At 39.2% G+C, this 18320-nt stretch overlaps 1 protein-coding gene and 1 long non-coding RNA gene across 8 annotated transcripts in view; one reads left to right on the top strand and one right to left on the bottom strand.

Moving 5' to 3' along the window:
* The window catches only part of ZNF283 (zinc finger protein 283), a 30933-nt gene extending 26977 nt beyond the window's left edge, over positions 1-3956 (bottom strand). For 2 of the 7 annotated variants that reach the window (XM_071209313.1, XM_071209315.1), the window contains exons 1-2: positions 3757-3884; positions 3052-3124 (exon numbers count right to left, since the gene is read on the bottom strand). The gene's annotated coding sequence lies outside the window, so the exon portion shown is untranslated. Of the gene's footprint in view, positions 1-3051; positions 3125-3602 lie in introns of all 7 variants that reach the window. The other 5 variants (XM_071209316.1, XM_023584900.3, XM_071209314.1 and 2 more) reach the window with 5 other exon arrangements.
* A 117-nt stretch (positions 3957-4073) lies between these two features.
* On the top strand, positions 4074-11369 carry LOC131274363 (uncharacterized). The gene is made up of 2 exons (XR_009181608.1): positions 4074-4390; positions 6734-11369. It is a non-coding gene; the product is annotated as an uncharacterized lncRNA (long non-coding RNA).
* Positions 11370-18320: the final 6951 nt, after the last annotated feature.

Raw genomic sequence — 18320 nt, 5'->3', positions numbered from 1 at the left:
TTCTCATAATGAAATTTGTGCTTCTCAGACCTGCTTTCTTATCACAATATCTGTAATGTCAGAGCCCAGCCTTGAGCACACCATTCTTACTAAATAACATGTGCAAAAACAGTTCTCAGAAAGATACAGAGGAAATATCCCCTCCTCTCAAAGGGGAAACACAGATGGAGAGAAAATTTGACATCACAAAGCTGGCTCAGAGAATATGATCTGATTAGGTGTCAAGCTGAGAACATTAACCAAAGACTCGGCTTGTTTTTCTGTGCAAATTGATGGTTTATGTGAATATTTCTAGCTATAGCCTTCTTATTCTACTTTCCAATATTAATATCTGTCCTTGAAAATATATTTGTAAAATCAATTTTTATAAGACAGCTGTACATTGACGATTACTACTATTCTCTGTGAAAAGTAATCTTTAAAAAACATGATTCTGAAAGTTGTTCTTGCCCTACTAATTAAATTTTGAATGGAATTTTTATGATCCTAAAAGCTGTGAATAATTTAAGGTTTTCAAGTAAGAAGGGGATAATTGGCACTTCTGCTTCCTATCCATGCAAGAGTAAAATAAAACCTATATTTAAGTTCGATTTCTTTTTTCAAACTAAGATCTAGAGAGTCTTCTTCACATTTATATGATCAAATAGAGTAATTTTATTTTGCAGAAATAAAACCACAGACATAAGCTCACAGGAAAAAAAAACTGGATAAAAATATACCAAACTATTAAGAATGATTACTCTAGAGAATGGAATGTTAACTACCTTCTTTATAAGTATCCTGGATTGCTGGGTTTTTTTGCAACAAGCCTGTATTAATTCCATAATCAGAAAGACAAAGATATTTATTTGAATATATTTACATCTAAATGTAAAAAATTGAGTAATGGGGAGGGGGGTACATTTCAGTCACCAAGAAAATTAAACAAACAGGCCCAACACTGAAAAATCAGTGGCCCTAAAACAAATTACACCTACAGCTCTTGAACATCCTGTAGCTGCAGCTTATTGATACCATGAGATACTTTAACTGTCAAGATTCACCTGTGAATGAATATGAGATAGGGAAGTCACTTTTGAAGTCTGAAAAAGAAAATACATGCGTGTGGGCAGAATAGCATTGGGCACAGAGTACATGCTAGATGAATCTGACTAAAGCTCTCCCCTTCTTCACTGAACGGCCAATTAAAAGAACCTTTTGGAAATTATCCTTGAAAAATGTCTTTACAAAGCCTGTTTTATTAAATTGGCTTCATATATAACAATAATTTTCAGTGTTATTCATAAATTTAACTATTGCTTAATGTTACAGCACTTAAATTTTCCCTCCTTTGACTAACTCATTGTTTAGTTTCCTGGCTGCTACAGCAAGCACAATGCAATGGATGGGCTTAAACAATGGGAGTTCAAAATCTAGGTGTCAGCAAGGTGATGCCTTCTCTCAGAAAACTGCGGCATTCTGGCTGCCAGTAATCCTTGGTTCTTAGCTTTTCCATCACATGGCACATGTCAGCCTCTCCTGGCTTCTCCCTTCTCTTCCCAGTTCTGATGACTTCCAGCTTCTGGCTCCTCTCTATGCGGCTTTCTCTCTTTCTGTGACCTTCCCTATACCGCCTCCAGAAACAGGATTAAGACCCATCCTGATTCAGCCGCTAACTGAAGTAACCTCATCAAAATATCCTGTTTAAAAGACTTTACACCCACAGGAATGGATTAAGTCTAAAAACATGTTCTTCTGGGGTTCATAGCTCCAAACCATTACACTCTTTATAAGCATAATTTTTATTAGCGCTACAATATTCCATCCCAGGATATACTGCAATTTACTTAACCATTCCAATTGTTGGATGCTAATTTTGAACAATTCATTCCCAAGCTATTAGAGTCTTTATTCTTGACCTATGGGGCTAGATCTTTTGGGGTCATAGACACTTTTGATAAATCCATGAAATTATAGACATTTTCCTTATTGGAGGGAAATTGCACATTTACTATTATTTACAAAAATTATCTCAATTTCAAGGGATTTGTGGAAACCTGGAAGTTCATAAATGGAATAAAAAGACCTCAGAATAGGATTTTCAGCCCTAGACCATTTGATCATCTAGTTCAATTTTTTGTTTGTTTATACTTTTTATCCTGTCACAATCACTTTCATATTTCTGGTGCTTCTGATTTATAAAAAATTAAGGGGGAAAAAGCCACCGTCACCATGTAACAGCAACTTCTAATATTTATTAAGCCTGTATCAGAGAGCAGGCACTGTTCTAAGGCACTTTAGACATAGTAATTCATCTTACCTCATTGCAACCCCATTATTATTTTGTCCTGATTTTATACCACATTTTATAGATGTGGTACAGAGAACCTGAATCAGCTAAGCGCACATAGTTAATATATTAATAGGCAGAGCCAGGATTTGAACCCAGATACTGTAGATCTAGAGCCATGACACTGTACTCTCTCACAGTCCATACAAGGTTGGAACTAAAAGAAACCTCAAACAAGACTTGGCAACCTTACAGATTTCTAGCTAAAGATGATCTGCAAGTCCCTGACCTTGTCAATGCAGACCCCTATGATAAAAGCCCAATCACATTCCCACGCCTAAAAGTCCCACAAAGCAGAAAACTTTGTCATGGATGGACTGAAACAGTAATCCACTTCTATCTTGCTTTATTTTAAAAATCATGATTGTGCAGAAGATCAAAAGTAACTTGTACAGGATATCACCTCAACACTAACCTCCTCCTTAGTAATTATAGTTAAAAATAAAGCCCTATCTTTAATCTCTAGGATTTCTATACTCAGAAAATTAGTGCACACAGGAGAATTAGAACAACTTGCACATGGTATGCAGCTATTAACTAATGAGAAGAAGGACACAAGGGGATCCCTGGGAAGGGGGATGCACTAGTATGAAGGCTCATTCACAGATAGGAAGAGCAAGGATAGGCACTACTAATTAGCTTATTTCAGGCTGAGGGAAGCAATGTTCTCAAAACCTAAAAAGAAAAAGTAACTGTATAAATAAAAAGAAGTACAAACTCACCTGAACCCTGCTTTCTAAATCTGCAACAATTCTTTCCTCCTCCTCGGGGTCTTTCTTACAAAACCTGGCTGCACTGGAGAAGAAAGGAATCATGAGACAGCAACCGGCATTTCTTGGAGCATAGGAAGGCTTAATTAGAAACAAACAAACAAAAAATACCCTCTAGGATAACATCTGCCTTCAACCACACACAACCAATGGGAATTAAACGGGAGTTTGGATTCTATCTCTGAGTTGACAGCAGTTCTTGGGGACAGAGCCCTAGGAATTCTACCCCAAGAACCTTCCCACCACATCTTCCCAGGAGACTGTCCTGAGAACATTTCCAGATCTAAAATTTTCATCCCAAGACCAGACTTGTGCCTTCTTGCTTGAAACTTTCATTCTAAGGTATCATATAGGACTTCTTTCTTGTGGTCATTTAACGTGGCAGGCCCATCGAGAACCTGCAGGGAACTTAAGAGTGACTGAGCACACGCAGCCGAAGGAAACCACACTTACAAAAAAGGCCACGCACCCAACACTCGTCACACATTCACAACCGCACCTACCATCACGGACTCACATCGCGGCCCTGTCAAGCCAAATGTCACACACCATGCTCATCTCCTAGCGCACACACTGGCTCGAGGCTCCGGACACATCACGCCCGGTCCGCGAACCGGACCTCCTCATTTCAAGCACCGCTCTCATCCCCACGCTCACTGCGTCTCTCAGAGCTCGGGCACTGTCCGTCCCGCTCTCCCCGCCTCGCCCTGCGCTGGTTTCTTCCTCGGACGTGACCAACTCAAGGCGCAGAGCCCATGAACCTTGGGGACACCGGAAAGGGACCCAGAAACCTAAATTAGTGCAGTCCCATAGTCTTGTGGGAAACGTAGTCCAGAGCTTGAGACTCCACGGAGGAGCGGAGCCCGGCCATTCAAATTGCTTTCCGCAAACTCGCCCCGCCCCTAACGGACCTGTGCCCCGGGGATTTCTGGGAAATGTGTTCCAAAACGGACGAATCCGCGGAAGCAGGAACTAGATCGTTTAGAATGCTCCCAGCATGCAACTCGGTTTTCCGAAGGCTCCTGGGAGCTCTGTAACGTGCTGGAGCGGGTAGTAACTGGTTTGGGCGACTGTGGCGGCATGTTTGTGTTTGGTGTGGCTGGGGGCGAGTTAAAGGTCCGCAACGAAGGCTCAAGGACGGATTTTGGAGTTCAGAGAGGGCGGGGGTGGGAATGGAGATGCCTGGAGCCTTAGTCCTGGGTGAGCGGCGGCTTCCTGGGTACAGTCCGTGGGAATGACCCTGAGCGGACTAGGAGCTTCACTGGGTACGAGCTCCTGGAGCAGTGCTTTGGTGGGTGTGTGTCTTGTTTTGAGGGGGGTTGTGGGCCCGATTTTGTGCGTCGGACCCCTTCTGGAGTTATGTCCATGGGATAGTTTTTGCCAATGTGAGTCTTTGCTTCCTTGCGTGTGAAATGGTTTTCGCGTTAGAGATTATATTTTTCTGTTGGAAGGCAACAGTAAGTGGTCGTGAAAAGATATTGTGACTTTAGGGACTTGGGTCTGTGTGGGACGGAGAGTCGTGAGGAGGTCTATGAGGTTTTATGTTTGTGTAATATTTGTAACCGAAGATGACTTAATATTTGCGAGTTGGTTTTTTGATCGGCTTTTCGTTGTGAGCCTACCGCGATGATTCTGAAAGCGCATCACTGTGCAACTGGGATTATTAGTGACAAACAATAAAGTGCAGTGCTGTCTAGCTAGGTATAGTTTGTTTATCAGGATACTGAACACCGTGTGTGCTTGGGAAATTGTGCGTTATGATTATGAGTGACCATAAGCCTAAGTTTCGTTATCTATAAAATAGGTTAGTGTTACATCTTCTAGGAGCATCAAATGTACTTAAGATGCCAAAAAATATTTGCAGTTTATCTCTCCAGTGATTTTGGATTTTATATTGGGTCAAAAATATAGAATAGAATAAAAATCAACATATTTCAAAAAGAAGAAATCAAAATAATATCCAGTAATGTAGTGTCTGAGGTAGGGTTCCTCTGTAAAATGATGTTAACAGAACTTGAGCTGATAATTTTTAAAAGTTCTGGATTAAGGAAATAGTTTTCCCTTTGCAGAGGTAGGTGAATTAGAACAGACACCAGACTTGGGTCATTAAATGTTCTGGAGTATAGATGAAGTAAGGCCAAGGAAGCTATTTGAAACTACATAAATTAGTCCATCAGAAAACTACTTCATAATATGATAGTGAACATATTTTGTTATGTTCTAGATGTACAAAACCGGTTTCCGTTTTCTAGGCTGGGCCTGACTTCTCTGTTGCAACTGGCAATTTTGAATTTAAAAATTTGTAGTTTTTTCTGACATATCTTACATACTTTCCCCATCTAGAACAGTAGAACAATGAATGGATTTGATACTAGGGAAGAAGATAAATTATTTTCCTATTACAATTTCAGAAGAAAGCCCTAAATATTCCTTAAAATAAATACTTTTCTGACCATTTTTTGTTGGTTCTCCTTCAAAATTCTCTCTTTCATTTTTCTATAACCAGCTTCATCACAGCTAAAAATGCTTAAAACACTTTGTCATTTAACTCACTAGTATTGCTTTCACTAATCTCACTGCCATGGCAAAGAAATGTGGAAGTAAAACAAGTCTGTCAAAAGGATGAGTGTGTTTAACAGCGATACTATAATATTCTTGCATCAATGCCAAGCTGTACTGTGTTGATAATGAAAGTGTATGGAAAAAGTGTGCCAAATGCATGGTATGGACCATGATTGGTGGTAATCGTCTGATGATATTGTCTCATAATCTGTAACAAATGTTCCACCAGAGTGTGGAGTTGTATGGGAAATCTTCACAACTGTATGATTGTTTTGCAAATTCACAGTATCTGTAACAAAAATAAATTTTTCAAAAATAGTGTGGGTTTGGGGGAAAATACACCAAATATAAGATCACGACTATATTTGGTAGTAATATTTTGATGATGCTCTTGCATAGTTTGTAACAAATGTTTCACAGCAATGCGAAGAGTTGGTGGAGGGGTGATGTATGAGACCCCTGTGTGATATTATGTATGTTTATTTTGTAAGTTCACAATCTTTACTATACACTTATTATTGATGCGTGTTCATGTATGAATGACACACTTCAATAAAAAATAATTTTTTTAAAAAGTAGCATGGATAAATGAGGTGTAGAGTATCTATACAGTTGAATACTATTCAGCAGTGGAAATTACTAGATCTAACTAATATGATGTACAAAATGTCAGAAATAAAGACATATTACAAATCCATAAAATTTTTAGAAGAAGCAAAGCCAAATGATGCTTTGTGTATAAGTGGTTCGTAATGAAAAATAAGGATATGGTAAATTGAAATTGGGGAATGTAATAACTAGGGAGGAGAAAATATAAGTTTGCAAAGGGATTCAAAATTATTGCGTGATTCAATTAAATTGGATCGTAGTAATAGTTACATATTTGTATGCTGTTATTTTGATATCTTCAATAGTTAGAAATACTTTGTGATAATTTCTTAATAAAAAGAATTGTTTTAATAAAAAATAAAATTGTTGGTATGTATTTATGTATGATTGTATAAGCATGGAGAAAGTTTTGGGATCTGTACACTAAATTTTTGTGTGTTTGTTTTTTGTTTCTTTTTTTTAGGTACCAGCCAGGGATTGAATCCGGGACCTCATATGTGGGAAGCCGGCACTCAACCACTGAGCCACATCGGCTCCCCTGAGTTGGTTCTTTTGTTTGTTTGTTTGCTTGTTTGTTTATTGTATTTTAGGAGGCAAGCGGAACTTCCCATGTGGGAAGCAGATGCTCAACTGTTTGAGCCACATCCATTCCCTGTACACCAGGTTTTTAACATTGTTCTACATGAAGGGACTGTGGGGGCTTCTCAGGGTGGGTACAGAGGAGAAACTGATAGGTGAACAATGTAAAAAGTGCCTGTTAAGTGTAAAATACATATATCTGTTTTACTTAAGTGTGTGTTAGAAGCGTATTACTAAACTATTAAGAATCATTATCACAAGGTAATGGGATTTCAGGTGCTTTCATTTTATATGTATTTTTCTTTTTTTTTTTTTAAGATTTATTTATTTATTCCTCACCCCTTCATTGTTTGCACTTGCTGTGTCTGTTCCTTGTGTGCATGTCTTTTTAGGAGGCTCTGGAATAAAACCAGGGACTTCTGATGTGGGAAGGAGGTGCCTGATTGCTTGAATCACCTCCCCTCTCTGCTTTGTTGTGTCTCTAATTGTGTTTTCCTCCTTGTATCTCTTTATTGTGTCATTGCATCAGCTTGCTGCGCCAGCCTATCACGTCAACTCACTGTCTTGCTCGTCTTCTTTGGGAGGCACTGGGAACCCAACCCAGGACCTCCCATGTGATAGGCAGGAGCTCAATTTCTTGAGCCACATCTGCTTCCCCACTTTATATTTTTATGTCTTGTTTTTGTGATACTAATTCCCAAAAGCCATTTTTATTCTTCTACTATTCGTTTCAATAACATCCTACACTTGCTTCATGAATTGAACAGTTTCATATCTCTCCAATATTAAAATTTTTTTTTTATTTTTTTATTTTTATCCCTCTCTCCCCCAGATGGTTCTTTCATCTGTCTGCTCATTGTTTGCTTGCTTTCTTCAGGAAGCACCAGGAACTGAAGCCAGGACCTCCCATATAGGAAGTGAGTGCCCAATGGCCTGAGCCACATCCGCTTCCCACAGGCTGCAGCATCTCCTGGCTTGTGGCGTCTGCTTGTTGCAGCGGTTCAGCATCTAGTTTCTTGTGGTGGGTGCAGCGTCTAGTTCTTTGCAGCAAGTGTGGTGTCTAGCTCATTGAGACAGGTGCGGCATCTGCTAGTCTTCTTTAGGAGGCACCAAAACCCGAAACCAGGACCTCCTATGTGGTAGACAGGTGCCCAACTGGTTGAGCCATATCCTCTTCCCAGTTATAATTTTTGAAGTTTTTTCTCCTTCTTTCGTTTGGTCTATTTCCCTTGTGTTACATTTTTTTATTTATTTATATTTGTCTTTTTTTTCAATCTTTAGAGATATTATGTGGGTCCCAGAGTAACACCAAACATCAATATAACTAGGCCCTTTTTTGGGTGGGTTTGCACTTTTCTCTAGGGAGTAAAGCTCATATTTGCTGCAATGGAAGGCAGTATTCAAAGAGAAAATAACTGATGTACCTAGAAAATTGAATTAAATCCCATAACAAATCTCACACTGAGCAATAGCCAGCATAAATTTTTTGATGAGTCTACAGTTAGACCACAGTTATCTTCCAGCCATTCTACTGAATACTTTATTTTTTCTTTTGTCTACTCATAGTGGTCAAATACCAAATACTTAAAAATTATTGAAAATATGGTAGTTATTTGTGTGTTTTTTTTTAAAAAAAAACTTTGGAGATTTTTGCTTTGCCACAACTGACTTCATAGTTTCTAAAGATACGAATATGACAGATGATAAGCACAGAGGGACAGAAAGCTGGAAAACAAGCCGTCAAGAATGTACTGATGTTCACCAGGTGCAGACTTGGGTTGTTGAAGAGGGTCATGTAAAGTGGTAAAATGGAGCAGAGAGAATAAAAGAAAACAAATGAGCTCACCAGAAGCAGGACGGTGTGAGTGGCAGTCACCTCTGGGGAGGCTCTGGAGGAGGGGCTGGTGTGGTGAATGTATTGGACTCTCCGCTTATGTCTTTGCAGCAAGAGCACTATGGAGACACTGGCCCACCCCATGGGTCCCAAACATAGAAGATCAAGGAAAGAAAACAGGAATGCGTAGAGTAAAGAGAAAAATGAATCAGATACTCTTACAGAACACAATCCAAAATTCTTTTCTGTGATGTTGGTAGACTTCCTTGAGCGAATCACTCTTATTGGCATGATAATATTTATCAGAAGATGAATAATCCAACAGAGAACACAGGAGGATTTAATAAATTTAGGGGCTTTCAGTTTGAGTTGTATCCACCTGGAATTACTAGGGCTGATAGTGATAGCCTGGAAGCCACTCAGGAGGCAGATGGTACAGAGAGAAATGTCCCGGGCCACTCTGTGAATGTAAAAGCTAAGTTTACATTCAACATCTCCCAGGAAATATTTCATGCTCAAAGCAGCCAGTATCTGAGGGATTCCCCTAGATAAAAGGACCAGGGAGTTGGCTATGGTAAGATGGTTGAGAATTAGGTCTGTGGGTCTCTGACTGTGTTTAGTGAAGAAAGCCAATATACAAAGGTAAAGGTGAAAGGAATTTCCTAGGAGTCCAATTCCAGTCTGGAAGAGGAAGAGAATTCCTATTACCAACTCATCAGGAACCATAATATCAATTCTCTGAAGAAGTTTGTTTATTCAAAGCCAGAAGAATCTAGAGAGAATATATTGTTTTCCTTAGTGAGAAAATTAAATATTAACAAATTTTACCTTTATTCATATTTACAAAGTCCTATTTTATATTCTTAAATATACAAATGTTGAATCAAACTACATTCAAAGAGTAAAAGTATAAGGTTTTACCTATGAATGACATTTGTCTAAAGCAAAGACTGCACAATGACAAAATTGGGCAGTTTATGGTCCTGATATTTCTCTTCTTTTTCCCAGTCTGTGGTTTAAAACTTTTAGATTATATACCTACTTTCAAACAATTTGGATTTTTGTTTTTCTTTAGAAAATGGTACGGTCCTGGCTAGTGCCCTCTCATGATAAATTATTGATGGAACTAGATAATGTCACCTCCATTAACTGGGCAGGCGTGCTCTAATTCATTATAGTCTCTATCAAACCACCTTTATGTATTCACGTTAATAGCTTGGTCCTATGAGAATTTGAATTGACAATAACCTTTATATATATATATAATTCAGGCTTGCACCCCAGAGACAAGGTTGTGAAAGCGTAAGGAGTTGGTGTTGCCATTTCTCTGCTCTCGGCCTCTGTGCTTTTTGCAGAGCCTCCAACAGCGGTATGTTGGGGCAGAGCATCCGAAGGTTCACAACCTCCGTGGTCCGTAGGTGCCACTATGAGGCGGGTCCAGGGAAGAATCTGCCCTTTTCAGTGGAAAATAAGTAGTGTTTACTAGCTATGATGACTTTGTTCTTTAGATCCGGATTTGCTACACCTTTCTTTATAGTAGGACATCATCTGCTTAAGAAATAAGGATATTTTAGTTTGTCCAGGTAACAGCTATGAAAAGAATTTTAAGAAGCTCATTGCTGAAATACAGATGATCCTCTGTTAAACTCATATAGCATATTGGATGTGTTTATAAATAAACTTACTACATGAATGCTTAAAAAACAGGTAACAGATGGACACAACATGGAGCTTAACAGATTTCTCTTAAGATGTCAGTCATTTCACAAAAAATAAATAAAATATAGCATGAATGGCATCATTAACCAGACTGCTTTTTAATAGATTTGAGGGAATAATTTAAGACTATAAGAAACCATTTCTAAATTAACCTATGCTTTTGCTAAATTTTGCTTAAGAATGTGGAAGGAAAATAACATTGAATATAAAAAATAAATCAATGAAATAGATTTTACTTGATAAATATAAAGATACATAAATGAGTCTAATATTGGCAAATAAGATCAAGGAAAAAGGGAAAACAGCAACTTTAGAAAGGTAAAAGAACATTACTATAGTTTTAAATAGGCTTTAAATATAAGAGAAAATCACGTGTACAAACCTGGGAAATTTTTGTTGATGAATACAGAAGGCAATACTTTTGGAATGAGAACTCTGATGTTCTGTACTTAACTGCTCCCTTATATGGTATTTACAGGTTATTTGTTGGCCCAGTCTTAGTAAAAATAGTCAGTAGCCCAGCCTGCATGACATTGGGAAGGATTATCCGGAGGATTAAAAGCCTTGCTGAGGGAAGCAGATTTGGCCCAATCAATAGGGAGTCCGCCTACCACATGGGAGGTCCAAGGTTCAAACCCAGGGCCTCCTGACCCATGTGATGAGCTGGCCCATGCACAGTGCTGATGTGTGCAAGGAGTGCCATGCCACGCAGGGGTGTCCCCCGCATAGGGGAGCCCCATGTGCAAGGAGTGTGCCCCGTATGGAGAGCCGCCTGGCGTGAAAAAAGTGTCACACACATGGACAGCTGATGCAGCAAGATAACGCAACAAAAAGAGACAGATTTCCCATGCCATTGACAAGAATACAAGTGGACAAGGAGGAATGCACAGCAAATGGACACAGAAAGCAGACAACTGGGGGGTAGGGGGAAGGGGAGAGAAATAAAAAATCTTAAAAAAAAAAAAAAGCCTTGCTGAGTTGAGAAAATGATGAAAACTGATGTAGGACTACCAACTGTCCTCAAAAACTCATTCCTCTCCTCTACCAAACCCTCAGGAATAGCAGATTACAGAAGAAATCTTCCCACCCATGCCTGTTTCTTTCTTAGTTTTTAAAGTGGAATCACTGGTAAGAGTAGTTTTCCGAAGGAGTGGCAATAAATGTAGTCATATATAGTGGTTCTATAGAACCTAAACTCTCCACCCTATAGCTCTTCCCCTCTCCTTTCCATACATTCAACAAAAACACAAACTAGAGCCTCATTTTGATCTTTGCATAATATAGATCACTAGTCGGGGATGGAGAATACAAGCACACAAGCCAAAAGAGCTAGCATAATGATGAGCAACCACTGTAATAGAGAATGAACAGAACAGAATATTAATATTACTGGAATCTACAAAATTATAAGATTTTATAATTAGCAATATAAATAACCTCAAATAAGATATTGGTGAAATAAATTAGGAACAAGATGTAAAAGTAAAACCAGGGCTAAAACTAGGATGCTTTAATTTGCTAAAGCTGCTGGGAGCAAAATACCAGAACAGGTTGGCTTTTATAGTGGAAATTTATTTGGGGTAAAAGCTTACATTTCTAAAGTGAGAAAAGTCTGAATCAGGTCATCACTGGGGATGCTTTCTCACCAAAGGTCAGCTGCTGACAGATCCTTGACTCCTGCCACATGGCAAGCAAAATGGAGGCTAGTCTGCTGAGATTCCTGCCTTCCCCTCCAGGCTCACTTTCTCCCTGAGCTCGCTGTGGACAGTTAGGTACGGTTCATCTTTTCCTTCTTGCTTCGGGTTGATGTACTCTGTTCCAGTTTCTGGCCTTCTCTCAGCCTCTTAGGGTTTCTCTGTCTTTCTGCAGCTGTAGGAGATCCTTGGGTCCTTTCTCACGTGGCAGGGTGAAAATGGCAGCTGCCTTTCTGTGTCTTTCTGCATATTTCTTCTTTCAGTTCTCAGTTTATGTAAGACTTCAGTGAGAGGATTAGCATCACCCTGAGCCCCCATGATCTAATCAAAGGTCGGTAACTAAGATGAGCTAATCAAAAGTGACCCTTAATTGAATCTAAGCAAAAGTTCCTACATATAATAAACTTATACATACAGGAATGGGTTAGCTTACAAACATAATTTTTTTGCGTTCCACAAAAGACTCAAACCAGGACATAGGATGAGAAAGATAGAGTTAATAACAGTAAAGGAGAAACCAGCAGGAAGCATATTGAATAATCTACAGGATAAAATTAAAGGATTCTTCCAGAAGATTATAGGAAAGAAAAGAGAATGAACTTTTAAATGTGAAAATATTTGGATTATAAAGGCGAAAGTTTAACATGGATAACAGCACTCCCAGAAATAGAGGGGAAACAATAAAATAGAGAAAATATTAGAATCATGATGAAAATTGTTTCAGAATTAAGTAAAGATTAAAGACCTCTTAGTGCAACTCCATAGAAAATGTCAAATATGATGAATTAGCAAGAAAGCACATAAACATACTAAGGCAAAATATAAGAACACCAAAGCCAAAGTGAAAATTCAAAAATTTTCCAGGAAAAAAAAAGTTGAGCTACAAAAGAAGAAATCACAATGAACATCATTGCTCAAGAACATTGATGGAAAACTACAAAACATTGCTAAAAGAAATCAAAGGGGACCTAAATAAATGGAAGGAAATTCCATCTTGTGGATTGGAAGATTAAATATTGTCAAGATGTCAGTTCTACCCAAAGTAACTTACAGAGTCAATGCAATCCCAATAAAAATTCCAACAGCCTTTTTGAAGAAATGGAAAAGCCAATCATCAAATTTATATGGAGGGTAAGGGGTCCCAAATAGCCAAAACCATCTTCAAAAAGAAAAATGATGACCATGTGATGCAGCAGTGCTCAGAGATGTATTCACCAAGCACAGTGAATGTCCCATGATGATGGAGGAGGTTGTTATTATGGGAGGAGTGGGGGTGAAGGGGTGGGGGTATATGGGTACCTCATTTTTTTTAATGTAACATTAAAAAAAGACAAAAAATAAAAAATGAAAGTTATAATCAATTTTAGTAAATTATATCCATACTGGTAAAATATTAAAAGCATTATTCTGAAAGTCAAAACAAGGAAATAATATGGGAGGTCCGCGGTTCAAACCCCGGGCCTCCTCGACCCGTGTGGAGCTGGCCATGCGCAGTGCTGATGCGCGCAAGGAGAGCCGTGCCACGCAAGGGTGTCCCCCGCGTGGGGGAGCCCCCACGCGCAAGGAGTGCGCCCATGAGGAAAGCCGCCCAGCGTGAAAAGAAAGTGCAGCCTGCCCAGGAATGGCGCCGCCCACACTTCCCGTGCCGCTGACGACAACAGAAGCGGACAAAGAAGCAGACAAAGAAACTAGACGCAACAAATAGACACCGAGAACAGACAACCAGGGGAGGGGGGGAAATTAAATAAATAAATAAATCTTTAAAAAAAAACAACAACAAGGAAATAACTCTCAATATTATATTAAATTTTGCCTTAAAAGTTCTAACTAGTGTCATGAGGGAATAAAAATAATGAAATCTGAAAATCAATTTTAGTGAGATACACTTTACATGCAATAAAATGTATCAATTTTAAGTGTATAGTTGACAAATTTATACACCACTACAATCAAGGTTTAGAATATTTTCTTTACCCCAAAATATTCCTTTGTGATTTAGGCAACCACAGATCTGTTCTTGTCACTCTAAAATGAAGTTTGGTTTCTCTAGATTTTCAAAATAAATCAAACAGTTAAAAAAAAAAAAAGAATGACTTGGAAGGACTCAACTTCCCAATTATAAAACTTAATATGAAGCTGTAGTGATCAAAACAGCAAGATTCTGGCACAAGGAAAAACTTATAGATCAATGGAATCAAATTGAGAGTTCAGAAACGATCCTTACATCTATGACCAATTGATTTTTTTTTTTTAGATACTGGGGCCAGGGATTGAACCTGGCACCTCATAAGTGGGAAACCAGTGCTCAACCATTGAGCCACATTCAGCTTCCCTGAGTTGGTTTTTTCATTTGCTTGTTTGGGTTTTTTGTTGTTTTTTTGTTTTGTTTTGTTTTGTTTTTAGGAGGCACGTGGGAACCAAACCCAGGACCCCCCATGTAGGAAGTAGGCACTCAACTGCTTGAGCCACATCCACTCCTCCCCAGTCTATTCAATAGTGAAAGAATAGTCTTGTCAAAAATTGGTACTGATTGGGAAGCAGATGTGACTCAAGCAATTGAGCTCCCACCTACCACATGGGAGGTTTCAGGTTTGGTTCCCAGTGTCTCCTGGAGAAGATGAGCAAGACAGCAAGTTGACACAATGGGCAGGCACAGCGAGCTGATGCAACAAGATAATGCAACAAAAGACATGAGGAGGGAAGCAGACTTGGCCCAATGGATAGGGCATCTGCCTACCACATGGGAGGTCTGCAGTTCAAACCCCGGGCCTCCTTGACCCGTGTGGAGCTGGCCCATGTGCAGTGCTGATGCACGCAAGGAGTGCTGTGCCACACAGGCTTGTCCCCTGTATAGAGGAGTCCCATGCACAAGGAGTGTGCCGCGTAGGGAGAGCCACCCAGTACGAAAGAAAGAGCAACCTGCCCAGGAATGGCGCCACACATGGAGAGCTGACATAAGATGACACAACAAAAAGAAAACACAAGATTCCCGGTGCCACTGATAAGGATAGAAGCGGTCACAGAACACACAGCGAATGGACACAGAGCAGACAATGGGGAGGGGGAAGGGGATGAAATAAATTTTAAAATCTTAAAAAAAAAAGACATGAGGAAAACATATTCACAAGAAAGCAGGGAGTGGAGGTGGCTCAGGTAGTTAAGCGCTTCCACATTGAAAGTCTTGGGTTTGGTTCCCAGTGCCTCCTGAAAAGAAGACCAGCACAGAACAAACAGACACAGCAAATGCAAACAATTAGAGTGGGAAGAAATAAATAAAATCTTTTTTAAAAAATTGTGCTGGTAAAACCAGATGTCCACATGCAAAAGAATGAAACTGTACCCCTACCTTCAACTCAAAATGGATTAAAGACCTAAATAAAAGCCAGAAATATAAAACTCCTGGAAAAAAAATGTAGGGAAGCATCTTCAGGACCTCGTGTTAGACAATGGTTTCTTAGACTTTACACCAAAAGCATGAGCAACAAAATAAAAAATGGATTAATGGGACCTCATCAACATAAAAACTTTTGTGCATTAAAAGACTTCATCCTGAAAGTAAATGACAACCTACACAATGGGAGAAATCATTAATATTTGGGAAGCATATCTGATAAAGGTTTAATATCTGGAATATATAAAGAAAAACTTCAACTGAACAAAAAGCCAAAAAAAAAATTTTTTAATGGGCAAAAGACGTGAATAGATATTTCTTGAAAGAAGATATGCAAATGACCAAAAAGCACATGAAAAGATGCTCAGCATCATTAGCCACTAGGGAAATGCAAATCAAAATGACCATGAGATACCACTTTGCACCCACTAGAGTGGCTACTATTTTTAAAAAACTAAAAATAACAAGGGTTGAAGAGGATGTGGAGAAATAGGAACACTTATTCATTGTTGGTGGGGATATATTAATAAAATGGTGCAGCTGCTGTGGAAAATAGTTTGGTGGCTCCTCAGAAAGTTAAGTATTATATAACCTGCCAATCCTATTTCTAGGTATATACTGAAAGAATTGAAAGCAGGGATTTGAACAGACATTTACATACTGATGTTCATTGCATCATTATTCACAATTGCCAAAAGATGGAAGTAACTCAAGTGTTCATCACAGATAAATGGGAATTGTGGTATATACATATAATGGAATATTATTTAGCCATGAAAAGAAACAAAGTTCCGATACATGTGACATAATGAATGAACCTTGATGACATTGTGAATGTAATAAGCTAGATAGAAAAGGACAAATATTGTATGCCCTCACTGATACAAAAAAAATTAGAATAAGCAAATTCATAGAGTCAGAAGCTAGCATACAATGACTACCAAGGGCCGGAGAGGGCAGGTAGGGAATGGGGAATTAATTCTTGATTGGTGTAAAGTTCCTGTTTGGAGTGATAGAAAAGTTTTGGTAATGGTAACACAACATTGTGGATGTAATTAATACCACTGAATTATATATCTGAATGTGGTTGAAAGGGGAAATTTTAGGGGGTATATATTTTACTAGAACAAAAAAAAAATTTTTCTTAATCAGGACTTGTGACAGTTTGAATTTGGTGAGTCCCAGAAAAGATTATGTTCTGGCACTAATACATTCCTGTGGGTGTGGGGCCCTTTGATTGGACTGTGTTGGTGAGGCATGACCCAGGTTGTGTTTCCACCCTCTTGCTGGGATCTTCTATAAACTGAGAACTGAAAGCAGAGACACAAAGAAAGAGTCACCATTTGGCCTTGTCATGTGAGAGGAAGGGAAATCCTGGAGGCTGAGAGAGAGAGGCCAGAGACTGGAATCAGTGGAAAGGCTGAAAGAGACAGGCCCTGGAAGACACAAGTCATTTGCCCAATTGCCCAGAGCTGAGCTCGGACAGAAAGCAGGACAGTCTAAGTTAAGAGAAGAGGCTTGGAAAGGGCAAGCCCTATGCCTGAAAACCTACAGCTGAGCTCTGGGAGATGGTGGGCCTGGAGGGGAAGGCAGGAACCTCAGCAGAGATTAGCTGCCGTCATCTCGCCTTACCACATGACAGGAAACCAGGATCAACAGACTTTGGTGAGAAGGCATCTGTAGCAGTTTGATATTGTTTATGAAGGAGGATGCCCTGTGGGTTTATGGAACTGTAGAGGACTCATGACTCATATTTCCCTCCCAGTTTCTCCTTATTTTAATGAAAATATTTTTCCTTTGACCATTTGTGTATTGGAAGCAGATAAATTGTTCTGTAAGTTTCAGAAGTCTACAGCCAGATGGGACTTTGCCTCAAGACAAACTGTATTTCTTTAAACTGATTGAGATATGATTCTGTATTTAGCATTGTACTGATTTAAGGGTTTTGGTTTTTTTAAATATTTTATTGTCTTTTTGGAATTCAGAGAGTGGAGTGTAGCAGTTTGATATCGTTTACGAATTCCAGAAATAGATACTGGATTATGTTTCTAAACTGGTTTGTTCCTCTAGGCATATTAGATTATATTGGATTCAGAGGTTTCACTTCTATAATGATTGAGGCTTTGATTGGGCCACCAAGGGGGAGGGGACTCCCAGTGAAACCACACCACAGAGAAGGGAGTTTGGATTTTTTATCTTGGAGCATGGGAAGTAAACACCTAGAGAAGCAGATGTATGAGGAAGAAGAGAGGGCTCGATTGGATACAGCAGAGGGCCAGGGAAGAGAGGCACCCAGGAAGCCTGAACCCTTGCAGACATTGGCAGCCATCTTGCTCCAACACGTAGCAACAGACTTTGCTGAGGGAAGTAACTTATGCTTTATGGCCCAGTAACTGTGGGCTTCTACCAAAAAAAAAGAAAAAAAGCCCTTTATAAAAGCCAACAGATTTCTGATATTTTGCATCAGCACCCCTTTGACTGACTAATACAGTATCACTGATGATGCCTTCATTTGGGCATTCCATGGCCTCAGAACTGTAAGATTTTTCCCAAATAAATTCCCTTTATAAAAGCTAACACATTTCTGGTATATTGCATTGGCAGTCCTGTGGCAAACTAAGATAGGACTGCACAGCACAGTGAAGCCTAATGGAAAATATGGACTATAGTTAACAGTGCAATTATAATAATATTCTCTCATCAATTGTAAAATAAAAGAAACCACACTAGTACAAAATGTTAATAATGATAATGTTAATAATGGGGGCAGATGCCAGCAGATGCTTCTACCCATGGTGGACTCACAGCTGCCCATGGTGAACTTTGGCTCCCT

Source organism: Dasypus novemcinctus, chromosome 18, assembly GCF_030445035.2.
Source record: "Dasypus novemcinctus isolate mDasNov1 chromosome 18, mDasNov1.1.hap2, whole genome shotgun sequence".
In the NCBI taxonomy this organism is placed as follows: Eukaryota; Metazoa; Chordata; class Mammalia; order Cingulata; family Dasypodidae; genus Dasypus; species Dasypus novemcinctus.
The sequence above is the reverse complement of the archived record's forward strand: the minus strand, read 5'-3'. Positions and strand labels throughout refer to the sequence as shown.